We start from the raw sequence: 15,429 nt of genomic DNA, 5'->3' as shown, positions 1-15,429 counted from the left end.
TCCACAGTGACGATTATCACCCTCACCCCAGTGGTCAGTACCGCCCCCACCCCAGTGAGCATTATTGCCCCCCCACAGTGAAAATTATTGCCCCCACACCAGTGAACTTTATCGCCCCCACCCCAGTGGTCAGTATCACCACCACCCAAGCGCAAGGCCTGTTTAATTTGTTCATTGGTTATTTCACATTCTCTCCCCAATCCCTTACTGAATAGTAAGTAGAGTGTTTCGTGATACTGATGCAGCGAGCAGCGCATGTCAAGCACTCACCATATTTCTAACGACAGCCTCAGCTTTTGGGCAGCCTATAATTTTTCAAAGAGCACGGCTGGTGATTTGCCATGCTCCTGCACAAAATGAGCTTTGCACATTTTAACAAATGCAGGGGAGAACTAATGGCAAATAGCTTTAAACTTCAGTATTCTCAGAATTGTTTCTGTTTCTGTTCTAATTTCATTCACTATTGTTTTGTTCACCTCTCTTGTTTGCTTCAAGTTGTATCTCCCTATACCCTCCTTGAGATTACTATTTTACAATGCTTTGCTGTAATTATTCTTGGCTCTTTTTCCTGTGAGCCCCTTCACAAGGGTGAAGTCATTTCGATATGTGTGTCTCCCTACATGCCTCCCAGGGCTGGGAATCAGCTGCAAGTTCCACTTTTGCACTGAGTTTACATTCGCCTGCAGTGCTGCTCACAGGTGGTCTGGGCCCTGATCGGTGATGGACTCCGACCCCAGTGCAGGTAAAGGACAGATATGTGAGAGGAGCAGTGGATAAAGTAGCAGATACGTGCAAGAGAGGGCTGCCTCCCACTGACACTGTCAGGGGCATTAAGGACGGGTGTGTTTTCAATCTGGGCTGTCCCAGAAGCTCTCAGCGATGCCTGACACATCCCATATTTCCAGGGCAGCACTGTAAACGGAGGGAAAAGGAGATGAGATGTTCATGTTTCTACGCTTAATTCCTGGTGCAGTGGTCCGCCGCACTGTGGGGCTTCCAGCTGAATATTGGCTTCACGATGTGCAGATCGTCACACCGACGATAAAGTGCAAGGCGACACAGGCTGAAACTCACAGATTGTGTTGATATAGGATTCACAAAACAGACAACTGCCGCAACAGGAATTTTACTGATACGGGATTCATGAAAGAAACACATGATATAGAAAGAATTTCATGACATTTATTGACGTGGGACTCACGAGACAAACGAGTACGATAGTGCGACTTTCATGGATTTAATCGATAGAGAGTTGAAAATCTTGCATCAGTCAATGTAACGGCGTGCACCAGCGATCAACTACAAGGATCATTTCTCACTCCGAGGGGAGACAAAAAACCCAAAGGGAAAAACACGGTCCAATTTTTGGAAGCGCTCGAGGAAATTCCGGCCCGACTCCTTAAAGCAATCAAGCAAAGCTCCAGGAGACCGTGGTCAGCCATAATACATTTGCAAAATTAGAAGCAACGCTAGCAGAACGAAACAACTGTCCATTCCCATGTGTGGTAAACATTGGCTGTTGATATCGATGAGCTTACACTTGTTCCAAATGGACCTGTTCTGAATGATTCAGTGCAACCATCAACTTTGCAGCATGTTCGGTATCCATCATAGAAAAGATACATGTGCAAGGTTAGTGTGAACACTCTTAACATATATATGTGAATGGGGTCACACCGGGAGGGAAGCAACAATGGTGAAACATCCGACACCCCACATTGCAACCATGAAACCTCTGGATCATTGATTAGGCGGCTGGGTGGGTTCCCCATGTGACAAAAGTCGCAACCAGCTGGTGCAGCGTTTGGATCTTGTGGTTTTTTCTTCTTATTGAAGTGTCCCAGAGCCTTTTGAACCCCTTGGCTGTCCTCGTCGTTTAACAGACCACAATCGGCAACCTTCAAGTGCCTGAAGGCGAAATTGACCCGAGTCCCACGAGGTTCGATGTATTGTGAAGTCCGGGGCCGCACAATAGCTGCAGCCGTCTCTTGTGCTGAGCCAGGTGAACCATCAGTCAGCCTGCTCCCTCGCCCCATGTGACAGACAGCGGCCACGGCTGCTCGGCTGTATGAAGCCGAGTGGTGTGCTGGCAGACATTGCTGGAACTCACAGTGCCAACTGCAAACTGGGTGCGGTCAGGTGGTGAGGGGCTAGGAGCTTTATCACCCACGGATGTCCTCTTCACGATGTACAATGCGGGGAGGAGGGGGGGGGATCAGAGTCATCAACATCAGATGGAACAACAGTGACGGCATTCTCAAGAGGCACTTCAGTGAAGCTCAGTGAGTTGCTGCTTGGTTCAGCCGTCCCCTCGGAAATTTCCATCCAAGGTTCCTCTACTCGCTGCAACTTGTCAAAATGGCTCCGTTCCAGTGCTGGTCAGGAAGAACAACTGGTGGCGTCACGCATCGGATGCAAGTCAGTGCTTCTCAGCGCTTGTGAGGGGGCGCGGATGGGCTTCAGTTCTCTCAACAACAGCACCTGTGACTCTCTGCACACGAGTTTGCGATGACGGCCAACGGCCCACAGCGGGATAAGTCTCCCCAGAGAAAACGCCAAATGCCTTTGGGCTACAACTGCATATCTGCAAGAGAGTGAATACCAAAGTCAGAAAAGTCAGTTGCAGATAGCTTGACCATCACATATCGGCAGATTATACTCCTTAACACCAGAGGTCACCGTGACTGGATCAGCCTCCTGCTATTTGAGGCGCAGGTGATCCAAGGAGCGGTGATTCTTGCTCATTTCAAACAGCTTTATTTTCTCCAAAATTTTTATCACTAATAAACAAGTATTCAAAGTATCTTTTTAAAATCCTTTTTGTTAACGTTCCTTTGATTTTTCTCCCAGATTTTTGCTCGCAGCAGTGTCCAGAAGATTACGCTTTCATTCCCCGTGCTTCCAGGACAGGCCGAGAGAGAAACAGAGAGATAGAGACACAGAGAGAGAGAGAGACAGTGAGCGAGACGGTTAGAAAGAAAAAGAGAGAAGGAGATTTCGAGAGCGAGAGACAGAGATAGAGTGAGAGAGAGAGAGACAGAGAGAGAGAGAGTGAGACAGAGAGAGAGAGACAGTAAGCGAGACGGTGAGAAAGAAAAAGAGAGAAGGAGATTTCGAGAGCTAGAGAGACAGAGATAGAGTGAGAGAGAGAGAGACAGAGAGAGGAAGAGAGAGAGAAAGAGCGAGGCAGACAGAGAGAGACAGAAAGAGAGAGAGCGGGAAAGACAAAGTGATAGAGATACAGAAAGAGATAGCGAGAGAGGCAGAGGGAGTCGGAGACACACGTTCGAGACACAGGGAGTGAGACAGAGAGACATACTCAGAGAGAGAGAGATAGAGACAGAGAGAGAGGGAGAAACAGAGAAAGAGAGACATATCAAATCGGCTCCATTACCAAATCTGCCTAATTCCATCTCCATAACATCGCCCTTGTCCGCCCCTGCCTTAGGGATTCTGCGGCTGAAACCCACATCCACGCCTTTGTCACCCAGACTCCACTATTCCAATGCTCTCCTGGCCAGCATCCCATCTTCCACCCTGCCTAAACTCCAACTCATCCGAAACTCCTGCTGCTCGTAACCTAACTGGCAACAAATCCCGTTCAGCCATCACCCGGTCAGATAGCCTTTTCTTTCTCCTATACCTTTATCACTAACAAACAAAAGTGTTCAAAGGAACAATGATCATAGTATCATAATGTGTAGATTAGCTATCGAAAAGGACAAGGAACACTGTACAGTAAAAATACTTAACTGTAGGTGGGCCAATTTCCACTGGGTTCAGAACAGATCTGGCCCGGGTAATTGGAATCAAAGATTGGCAAGCAAAACTGTAATCGAACAATGGGTAGCCTTTTAAGAGAAGATAGGTCGGGTACAGTCTAGTTACATTGCTACGATGGGAAAGGGAGGGCAACCAAAGCCAGAGCTCCCTGGTTGGAGAAAGAGACAGAGAGTAAGATGAAGCAGATAAAACGGGCGTCTGACAAATGTCAGATTAATAATATAAGTGATAAACTGGCTAAATATAGAAAGTTCAGAGGGGAAATGAAAAAGGAAATAAGAGGGGCAAAGAGAGAGTATGAGAACAGAATGGTCACTAAAGGGAATCCAAAAGTCTTCTATAGGCATATAAATACATGGACTGCAGGGGTTCAAGAAGGCGGATCACCACCACCTTCTCAAGGGAAATTCGGGATGGGCAATAAATGCCGGCCTCGCCAGCGACGGCCACATCCCATGAATGAATAATAACAAAATAAACGAGTATTAGGGGGAGGGGTGGACCAATTAGGGACCAAAAAGGAGGTCTAATAATGGAGGCAGAGGGCATGGCTGAGAAACTAAATGAATGTTTTGCATCTGTAATACCAAGGAAGAAGATGCTGCTGAAGTCACAGTAAAAGAGGAGGAAGTTAAATACTGGATGGGCTAAAAAAATTATAAAGGGGAGGTACTAGAAAGGCTGGCTGTACCTAAAGTAGAGAAGTCACCCGATCCGGATGGGATGCACCCTCGGTTGCTGAGTGAAGTAAGGGTGGAAGTTTCGGAGGCACTGGCCACAATATTCCAATCATACTTAAATGCGGGGGTGGTGCCAGAGGACTAAAGAATGCAAATGTTACACCCTTGTTCAAAAAAGTGTGTAAGGATAAACCCAGCAACTACGGGCCAGTCAGTTTAACCTTGGTGGTGTTGAAAGTTTTAGAGGGTGATGGGAGTCTGGAGCTCGATGACTGAAAGGGTGGTCGAGGCAAAAACCCTCAACTCATTTAAAAAGTACCTGAATGTACACCTGAAGTGCCACAAGCTACAGCTACGGACCAAGTGCTGGAGGGTGGGGTTAGGCTGGCTGGCACATTTTCTGCAGGTGCGGGCACGATGGGACGAATGGCCTCCTTCTGTGCCGTACATTTTCTATGATTCTATGATTCTAAGCTGGTGTTATTTTCCTTGGGGCAGAGAAGGTTGAGAGGAGATTTGATAGCGGTGTTCAAATTCATGAGGGGTCTAGACAGAGTAGATAGAGAGAAACCGTTCACATTGGCGGAAGGGTCAAGAACCAGAGGACACAGATTTAAGGTGATTTGAAAAAGGACCAAAGGTGACATGAGGAAAAACTTTCTCACACAGCGAGTGGTTAGGATCTGGAATGTACTACCTGAGAGGCTAGTGGAGGCGGATTGAATCATGGCTTTCAAAAAGGAAATTGGATAAGTACTTGAAGGAAAAATAAATTGCAGGCTACAGTGAAAGGAATGTGGAGTGGGATCAGCTGGATTGCTCATGCAGTGCGCTGGCACGGGCTCCACGGGCCGAATGGCCTACTTCTGTGCTGTAACCATTCTATGATTCTATTATTCCATGATTCGAAGCATTTTTAAAATATTATTTAATGTTCCTAAGATTTGTCTCCCTGATTTTTCCTCGCAGTATGTCCAGGACATTAGTCTTTAATTCCTAGCGCCTCCGGGACAGTCCTGAAGAGAGGCAGAGAGAGGGATAGCGAGACAATGAGAGAGAAACAGAGAGAGAGGAAGGGAGAGAGAGTCAGGCAGAGAGAAGGATACAGGGAGATCGCCAGACAGGCACAGAGAAAGACTGAGAGAAAGAGAAAATAGAGCGAAAGAGAGACAGGGTTGGATAGACAGAGAGAGTCACAGAGAGAAAAAGACAGAGACAGGGACACATGGATAGAGAAACAGAGAGAGACACGGAGAGAGCGAGATAGAGAAAGAGGCACACAGGAATAGAGAGACAGAGAGAGACCCAGAGAGAGAAAGACAGAGAAAGAGAGAGAGAGAGAGAAACACACACACACAGATGGAAAGGGAAAGAGAGACAGAGAGACAGAGAGGCATTTCATATCTGCTCCATCACCAAGACCGTCCAATTCCTCTTCCATAACATCACCTTCCTCCGCCACTGCCTCAGCTCAGCAGCTGCTGAAACCCTCATCCATTGTCACGTCCAGATTCACTATTCCAATGCTCTCCTGGTCGGCCTCCCATCATCCAACCTCTGTAAACTCGAGCTCATCCGAAACTCCTGCTGCCAGTATCCTAACTCGCAGTACGTCCCGTTCATCCATCACACGGTCCAACAGCATTCTTTTTGCCAATAGTTTTATTATTTATGAACAAAAATGTTAAAAGCAATTTTTAATCATTTTTTAACGTTACTTTTATTTTTCTCCTGGAGTTTTCCTCGCAGCAGTGTCCGGAAGGTTAATCTTTCATTCCTGGAGCTATCGGGACAGTCCTGGAGGGCTGGGAATGTTAGAGTGGGGAAGGATGCGATCGGGGGCAGCAAGAATTAAATGAAAGAGAGGGACAGACAGAGAGGCAGAGAGAGAGAGAAAGAGAGAAGAAGACAGAGAGAGAGCAAGACAGAGAGAGAGACTGAAAGATGGAGAGACCGAGACAGAGAGAGAGAGACAGAGAGGGAGAGAGAGACAGAGAGAGGCAGAGAAAGAAGGAGAGAAAGAGAGACAGATACAGAGAGAGAGACACAGGGAGATAGACAGAGAGATAGAGCAGCAGAGAGAGCCAGAGCGAGAGAGAGACTGAGATATAGACACTCTGAAAGAGAAAGCAGTCCTGATGTTGAGTGCATTTCCGATTTATTACCAGCAGTGTGAACAGTATGTGCATTCATAAACGTACGTTTGACCAGCAGAAAGCTTCATTAAGTGACCTTCACAACTATCAATCTAAATATCCATTTCATGGAATCTAAAAATTTAGGATCAATTTGGCCCAAGTTAACATCTGACCTGATTTTGAGTTGGGGTGAGTATAAGTAAGAAAGACTCGCATTTATGCAATCCCTTTAACGACCTCAAGATATCCCAAAGCGATTTACAGCCAATGAAGTACTTATGAAATGTTGTCACTGTTGTAGCGGAGGGAAGACAGATGTAAAACACAGATGATCTGTTCTTTTTCACATTGCTGTTTGTGGGATCTTGCCAAATTGCGCACAGCAAGATCCCACAAACATCAATGTGATAATGACCAGATCGTCTGTGTTTTAGTAATGTTGTTTGTGGGGTAAATATAGACCAGGACATCGGGGAGAACTCCCCTGTTCTTCTTCAATATGGTTCCATGGAATCTTTTAGGTCCACCTGAGAGAGCAGACGCAGCCTCAGTTTATCGTCTCATCTGAGGACGGAACCTCTGAAAATGCAGCACTCCCTCAGTTCCTCACTACGTGTGTCAGCCTAGATTTTGTACGCAAGTCTCTGGAGTGGGATTATTAACCCACAATTTACTAATTCAGAGGCGAGAGTGCTGCCCACTGAGCCACGGCTGACAATGTGACCTGTGTGTGGTTTTAATTGAATGTGAAAGCATTCGCAGTTTGCGCCTTGCAACACCCGGTTTGCCCAAATGTGAAAAGAGCCGTAAAATATTTCCTTAGTTTTAAGTTTTATTTTTTTTAAAAGGTGCACCTACAGAAAGAAATAACTGTTAATTCAGAATCTATTTTGGTCCCTGATATGAAATTTTATTGGAATTCACCCTTTCAGACATATGGGGAAGCTTTGGAGCGAACTGATTTGAATTTGATATTTTAATTCCCTATTCATTTGTGGCACAGTTCAGGTCAATTCCAGCCCAATGTCAGTACAAGGGACGCGTGTCTCCTGACTGTACAGTCCGTGTGTGTGTCAGTGTCACTGGTCCCAAAACGTAACCCAGGAGTCCCCCTCATCCATCCCTTTGTCACCTCCAGATTCCGCTTTTCCAATGCTCTCCTGGTCGGCCTCCCATCTTCCACCCTCCGAAACTCCAACTCATCCGAAACTCCTGCTGCCCGTAACGTAACTCGCAACAAGTCCCGTTCACCCATCACCCGGTCAAACAGCCTCAGTAAAAAGACAAGTGGTCAAAGTATTTTTGACGTTCCAGTGATTTTTCTCCAGGTTTTTTGCTCACAGTAGTGACCAGGAGCTTAATCCTTCATTCCTCGAGCCCCCGCGGCAGACCTTGACGGCTCGGAATCCTAGAGAGAGGAAGAAGGCGATTGGGTGCAGCAAGAATTAAATTAAGGAGAGGGACAGTAAGAAAGACTGAGAAAGTGAGACAGAGAGCGACAGACATAGAGAGAGAGAGAGAAACTGAGATAAAGAGAGACCGAGAGAGAGAGACAGAGAGGGATAAGGAGAGACAGAGAGAGACACACACACAGAAAGAGAGAGAGACAGAGGGTAAGACAAAAAGACAGAGAGAGAGAGAGAGATCAATTGAGTGATAGAGACAGGAAGAGAGACAGAGAGAGACCCACACACAGAGATAGAGAGAGAAAGACAGAGAGACATATAACCGTTCCTTCACCAGGACCGCTTACATTCACCTCCATAACATTTGCCCAGTAAACCTTTAAGGAAGGTCAGGGATTGGTGTATTTGCCCATTCAACTTGTGTTCGGTTTGTGGATCTTGCTACGAGATGTGATTTAACATTTGGTGAGGTTGTTGATCCAGTGAAATTCTGCACCTGTGGGCTGACAGTTGTTTAATTAGATATTGTCACGTTTCATTGTAACATTCGGATACTGAATGTACTGGGTGCAACCATGTTTTGATCTACAAAAGCCCACAGTTCTTGGTGTTAGTTTTTAGTTTTCGTGCAATATTGAAGGAGCTGTCTCCACTGTGCTGTATCCACAGACATGCTGGAATAAAAGAGCACATATCTACCTTTGATTGTACCGAGTTTGTTGAATCTCTCTCACTAAAGGAGAGGCTTTCTTTTAATTGGAAGAAGCCTACTGTATTCAGCTTACTACAAGTATTTACAAGTATTCTTCAAAATAGAAGACTGACACACTTGATAACATTTACCTGGAAAGCCATCAGAGAATCAGCACAGACAAGGTATCAGCGCCTTTATGCAGTAAATTATTAGGTGAATCAGCATAGATCAGGGATCAGGGGATTTACCCAGGAAACTGTCTGGTGGATCAGCGCAGACCAAGGATCAGGGCCTTTACCCAGTAAACTATCAGGTGAATCAGCACAAATCAGGAATCAGGGCATTTACCCAGTAAACTATCAGGTGAATCAGCACGCACCAGGGATCAGGGCCTTTACCCAGTGAACTATGAGTGAATCAGCACAAACCAGAAATGAAGGCCTTTACCCCGTAAATCATTGGGTGAATCAGCACAGGACAGGGATCAGTGCCTTTACCCTCCAAACGATCAGGGAATCACCACAGACAGGGATCAGGGCCTTGACTCAGTAAACTATGAGTAAAACAGCATAAACCAGGGATCAGGGCCTTTACCCACTAAACTATCAGGTGAATCAGCACACACCAGAGATCAGGGTCGTTTCCCAGTAAACTATGAGTAAATCAGCGCAGACCAGGGATCAGGCCCTTTCAAATTTCCGTTAAAAATCATTTGCATAATCACAAACGTATGATCTTCAATTAACCAGCGTAATCGGGCATTGTAATAGAACGACATCGTTTCTTCTAATTCCTTTCCATTAAAAGGTATTCCTTGATGTATTTAGGAGTGGTAATCTGGTGCAGTTTTATTGGTGCAGCTGAAAATGAGGTTTATCACCAAAAATAGCATTTTTAATAATAATTTCCAATCCTCCACCTGTGAGTAACCTGTTTTTAATCACTGAATATGATTTAAACAACTACATTGAACCATTTACTTGTTTCATAGAATTATACAGCACGGATAGAGGCCCTTCGGCCCATCGTGTCCGCGCCGGCCATCAAGCCCTGTCGACTCTAATCCCACATTCCAGCATTTGGTCCGTAGCCTTGTATAGAGTCATAGTGTGTTTCATTGATATACACGAGTCAATTTCTTATTTTTTGATGTGAAGAACATTTTAAAACGTGCCCACTGATGCCTGAGTGCCGAAGAAAACGAGACAATTTGAAGAGCTTCCCGAACCAGCGCAATCAGCGGAATCTCGCAATGTCGACCTGGGGACCTGATCAGTTCTGTGGGCAAGCCCTGATCCGGGACAATTGATTGTTCAACGAGCATAAAAGATGACTGAAAATACCAACCTAAGTGGTTTTGGGTGCAACTCACTGAAGTTTAAAATCCCCCCCATCTTTTCCCTGGTTTGGCCAATTCCGCCCGGATTGAACTGATATCACTGGTGTAAACAAATGAAAACTCGACCTCCATATTTTAACTTCTCCTTTTCAATCTACCCTCAAAAACCCTCTCTACCACATTATTTCTCTCTGTGTCTGTATCTGTCCCAATGTCTCTGTTTCCCTCTGTCTCTCTGTCTCATTCTCTCTCTGTCTCTCTCTCTCTATCACCCTCTTTCACTTTCACTCATTCCATCTGCTTCTGACAAGGTGTCTTGAATCAAAATTGTGAAGCTCTGGAACAAACTGAATTGAAGTTGATATTTTAGTCCCATGTTCATTTGTGGCACAGCTCAGTTCAAATGAACATCAAAGTGTGTACACGGGACACGTGTCTCCTGACTGGACATTGTGTGTATGTGTGTGTGTGTGTGTGTGTGTGTCGCAGTGTCACTGCTCTCATAACGTAAAAAGGGGTCCCCCCCCAAATCCTGTCTCCCGCTCTCCCTGTGCCCTATGTGTCTCAGGCACTCATTGCCCAATAACGTAACGCAGGGATCCTCCTCACAGCCTGTCTCACCTTTTCCGTTTGTGCCATGTTTCTCAGACTCTCCTGGTCCAATAACCTAACCCAGAGGTCCACTCGCAACCTGTCACCCCCTCCCCATGTGCCCCTTGTGTCTCAGTGTTTCCTGGTCCCATAACGTAACCCTGTCGTTTGTCTGCCTGTGTGTCTGTCCATCTCTGAAATTTTGTCTCTCCATTTCTGTAGAGTGCACCCATTCTGATCAGACACTCAGCAGTGACTATAGTTGCCAGGTTTGCACATTTTGCAGTAGATACAGGGCGGCCATGTAGTTGAGGGCCAGCTGAGCTCTTTAGTGTCGCCTTTTTGAGCAACAATCCATGTGTCATCTGCAGAACCAGCCCTGCCACAATAGGTCAGATTATTTACAAAACATAATATCAGAATCAGGTTTAAGATCATTTGAGGTGTCGGTTCTGCTAATATAAAATTAACTTTCCGTCCATTGGGAAGTGTGGGCACAGAATATGAAATGGGATTTAGTTCTTGTGCTTGAAAACCTTCAGCTCTTTCTATAATTTTACTAATTTAACAATTAGAATCAGTGGGTATTTCACCGCGTTCTTCAGCTCCTCTCTGAATTTAGTCTGGGTCAGAACATAAATACACGTGTTTGTGCAGGAACTGAGGAGTTGCAGCATTCCTGCAGTGGATTCCGTGATATAAAGAGGGTCAGTGGGGGAGTAATAATAATAACTGTTTGTAATTCGCTGATAGATATAAAATACAACCTGTGTCATCCATAACAATATAAAACAGCCCGATATACTGAAGAGTAAAATGATGGATTTCTTTCGGTTCTCCATCTCTGGATCCTTGTGATTCTCTCCATTGCTTCTGCCCCGGAGTCCTCTGCGGACTCGACTGGACACTAAAATACGTCTGACCGTCAGAACATTGAGCAGCAAAATCAGAAAGACCGGGACACAAGGGGTTAAAATGAGGTGAATCATGTCAAATGCGACCCATGCGGTAGAAGTATTGAAGCTCGGTTTACTCACACAAAACCAGGGAACATTATCAATAATATATTTAGGTTCAATTATGAAGTACCAGGGGAGACTCTCCAAACAGCTCAGCACACTCACTGTTCCCAGAACCACAGCCGCCGTTTTCTCGGTGCAATATTTTGTTTTCAGCTTCTCACAACAAATGGCCACAAATCGATCAAAGGTGAAAGCGACTGTGAGCCAGACAGAAACCACCATGGTTGCAAAAACGAGGAAGGTAACGAGACTACACACGGGAGTAATATCCAGGAATGAAATTGGGAAATAAATCACACGAATCCGCCTCAATATCGGATCAGGGATAACAACTACGAGATCGGCCAATGCCATTCCTACCATGTAGCGAGTGATACATTTGGAGAGTCCGCACTTTCCTCTCGACAGGATCACAATTGCCACCAAGTTAACTGTAAGAGAGAGAAAAGGGAGCAGAGAAATTACTAATCAGACCTGGAGCCAAAGCAGCAGTTTCAGAGGATCTGGGGTGAAATTTCCAGCTTTGTTGCTGCATCAAACGGTTGAAAATGATTCATTGACCTGGGCAGCGCTTTCGGGCAGAAAGATGTTTTTAAACACAATGATCAATAATGAATTGGGAAAACGATACAGAAAGTTAATAAAGTGAGCACGTGACCCAGTGGAAGGTCTGAGTGTGGGCGCAGTGATGGTGGGGAAGGAGAAGGGGCTTTACTGAGCGGGAATGCAGCGAATTAAAGATGGGTTTGGGCTCCAGACGGACGGGGAAGAGGGCGAAGTGTCGAGAATGTGAGAGGACAGGGGTAGGTGCAGCTGATTTGTTGCTCTGGGTTAAGATAGCCGACAGGGACTGGCACTGAACGGGGAAAGGCAGCTGGAGATCGAGCAATTGAGTGAAATTGGGAGGGGAACAATGAAAAGGACATGTGGGAGCTGGAGGGGAGTCAGGAACGTGTGGTTTGGGAAAGCGGATATACGGAGGCAACGGGTGAGGAGACAGAGGATTCAATGCAGGGGGAGGAGAGGCTGGAATTCATAGGGAGAGACTGCAGCAGAATGTTAGAGGGAATCTAATCTATAGGCTCCACTAACACAATCCAATCAATAAATTCAACCATTGAATTCTGTCCTTATTGGTGTCAGGGAACTACTCGTTGGGTAGATGTTGCTTTCAATAAGTTAACTTTGCATATTCGATTAAAATTAAATTAAAATGTATTCACTAAATCAGCCTCGTTTTTTATTGGATTAAGCTGACACATAGCTTTTAGAATGCAGTATCTTAATAGGTCATAACGGTCAAGAAATGACTGAGTCTATTCTTTAAATATATTTCAATGATGTTTATTTATTCAGTCAGTGAATTATTGAAAGGAACATTGATCTAAACAGATTGAGGACCTGAAAGCGATAAACACACCAGGAGAGAGTACAATAAAACTCTCACAATCTGAAATTATCCTAATAAAACCTTCAAGTTACAATTCTGCTTCATAATTGTACTGGGAGTTTCAGCAGCTCATTCCGATTAATTGTTCACTCCGCTGCTGCTTTCTCTCGGTCTATCCCCCCCCCCCCCCCCCCGTATCTCTCTGTCTCTCTGCTCTCTTTCTCAATGCCAGTTTTCACATCCGATTCAATCCTAACATCTTGAGCCTGCATTCTGTTCACCAGCCCCGTGTTCGAACGATTCTATTCTCCGTGGCAGTTTATTAAATGGTGAAGCCTCTGTGAATAGTTTAATGTTGCTACAGATCATCCAAGTCTCCACCTGTTCACCGACACTGTTCACTTCACCTACAATGCATAGAATAAACAGAACCGAATGCAGCTTCCAGACACATCTCACAATAATTGAAATTCATTCTCCTGCAATTATAAAGTACAGCTTTAGATGGCGGCATTGACCAATTAAAAAAACGCCAAAATCACATCTGCTGCTGATAATCTACAAATAAATGGAATGGCTCCTGATTCCAACAGAAAAAGTGCAAACTAACAGAACAAAACCTCAAAATATTGCATTTTACAGTCAATTCATCCACAGTCAATCAGAGAAGGATATTTGAAAGAATCAGCAGCAAACTTTGTTCATTAGCCAGACATCTGAAGCCGCGACAGATACACACACAATGACATAATCTTTTACAACAGTGATAACCAATAAATACATGAAAATCCCAGTTAAACTGAGCCATTTTATTGTGGAGGGAGGACATTGCGCTGTCTATTAGTAACAATGAAACAGTGAACTGTCTCATTAACAATCACTGAAAACTCATTGATGAAACAATATTCCAGGACTGGTTAGTTCCACACCATGAAACTGCTTACAGCTCCTGATGGTCTGATACTAGCTCTTAGACCAGACACCTGACTCCAGTACTTTCAGTGCATAGAATAATCTGATAACAATGCCAGAGTTGGATTACAAAGTACATTACAGATATAATGAAGCTCCTCCTAGAGCACATGTTTAAATGTTAAGAACATACCATTATTCAACAATATTTTCAGTACAGAGAATAAACCAGTAACAATGCTAGGGTTGAATTATAAGGGATAAAATGCAGCTGCTACAAGACGAAAAGAGCAGAGACAGGACATTCCATCGACTGATCGAATACAAGAACTGCCGGCTGTGTAAAGCATGATGGGAGAAATAAAATACCATGTACAGCAGCACAGTTAACATCGACTTACCCGAAACTCCAACGGCTGCAAGAACAGGATAATAAATGTGTTTTATCTGACGAATTACTGAATAATGCATTTCTGCGAGAAGCCGTGACTTATTTTGGCTTGAAAACCACAGCTCTGGAAGGCACTATGAGGTGATTCATTCCAACAATCCCTGATTTATACAGGGGATAAATCTCCACTGACACGGTTATACACCTGATTATTGCTATTAATTACAGTCATTTGAACAACCACATTACATCAGCAGCTTTGACTCCGATGTAAATAATGACGTGGATATATCACAAACATCCCAAAGTTCAGAAAACCACCTGAATCAGATCTATCTCAGGAATAAAGTTACAAGCTGTGCTCATACACGACTGATCCAACAATAATGAGCGGCTTCATTTACAATTTTCATATAATTGTATTGACCATGTTCACTCTTGCCGATTTATACCGATTTCACCGCCTGCACACTGATTCCAGGAACACAAACAGACCCGTTTCGCTCTTTTCCTGCAGTTTCCCAGTTAAAATATGGACTTTGAACATCTGTGTAGGGTATTTCTAACACGATTATGGTACAGTGGAGTTTTATTATGTTTCTCAGAAGGTTCAGCACTATGCGTGCTTAAGCAATAGTTAGTAAATACAGAACTAGAGTTATATCACCCGTCCTGTGTCGAGAGTGTGCTTACTTCGCACAGGACTCATGACGGTCATCCCCCCAGTGGTCTCTTCCGCTAATATCGTTGTCCTTCCCCGTCGAGGCTTCCTCTGTCTACGGTTGGGGTCTTCCTTTCCCTCGAGACAAGGTTCCCTTTCTACCCTCTCTGAGGCTTCCTGTTCTCCAAGACAATGCTCCCTGTCGGTCCCTGTTTCGTTGGCCTCTGACCATTTTGGATCCAGACACTTCCTTCCTTAAGGATGCCTACTTTCGATCCAGGGTCAACGGTTAATCACGTCTGTGTCCTCTATAACCTGACACTCGCAAGGGTTGTCTCTTTCATGCCACTTTTGAGGGTGAGCCTATTATTGGCAGAGGGGTTTACACAATTGGGGTCTCTCAAAAGGGCGAGATGGCCAAT

General features: G+C 44.8%; 1 protein-coding gene and 1 pseudogene across 1 annotated transcript in view; one reads left to right on the top strand and one right to left on the bottom strand.

Annotated features, from left to right (window-relative positions):
• The window catches only part of LOC137312574 (zinc finger protein 271-like), a 196,985-nt gene that overhangs the window by 71,116 nt on the left and 110,440 nt on the right, over nucleotides 1–15,429 (top strand). The gene's annotated exons all lie outside the window — the stretch shown is intronic.
• On the bottom strand, nucleotides 11,147–14,426 carry LOC137312469 (probable G-protein coupled receptor 139; annotated as a pseudogene).

The sequence above is a fragment of the Heptranchias perlo genome, unplaced genomic scaffold, assembly GCF_035084215.1.
Source record: "Heptranchias perlo isolate sHepPer1 unplaced genomic scaffold, sHepPer1.hap1 HAP1_SCAFFOLD_43, whole genome shotgun sequence".
NCBI lineage: Eukaryota > Metazoa > Chordata > Chondrichthyes > Hexanchiformes > Hexanchidae > Heptranchias > Heptranchias perlo.
The sequence above is the reverse complement of the archived record's forward strand: the minus strand, read 5'-3'. Positions and strand labels throughout refer to the sequence as shown.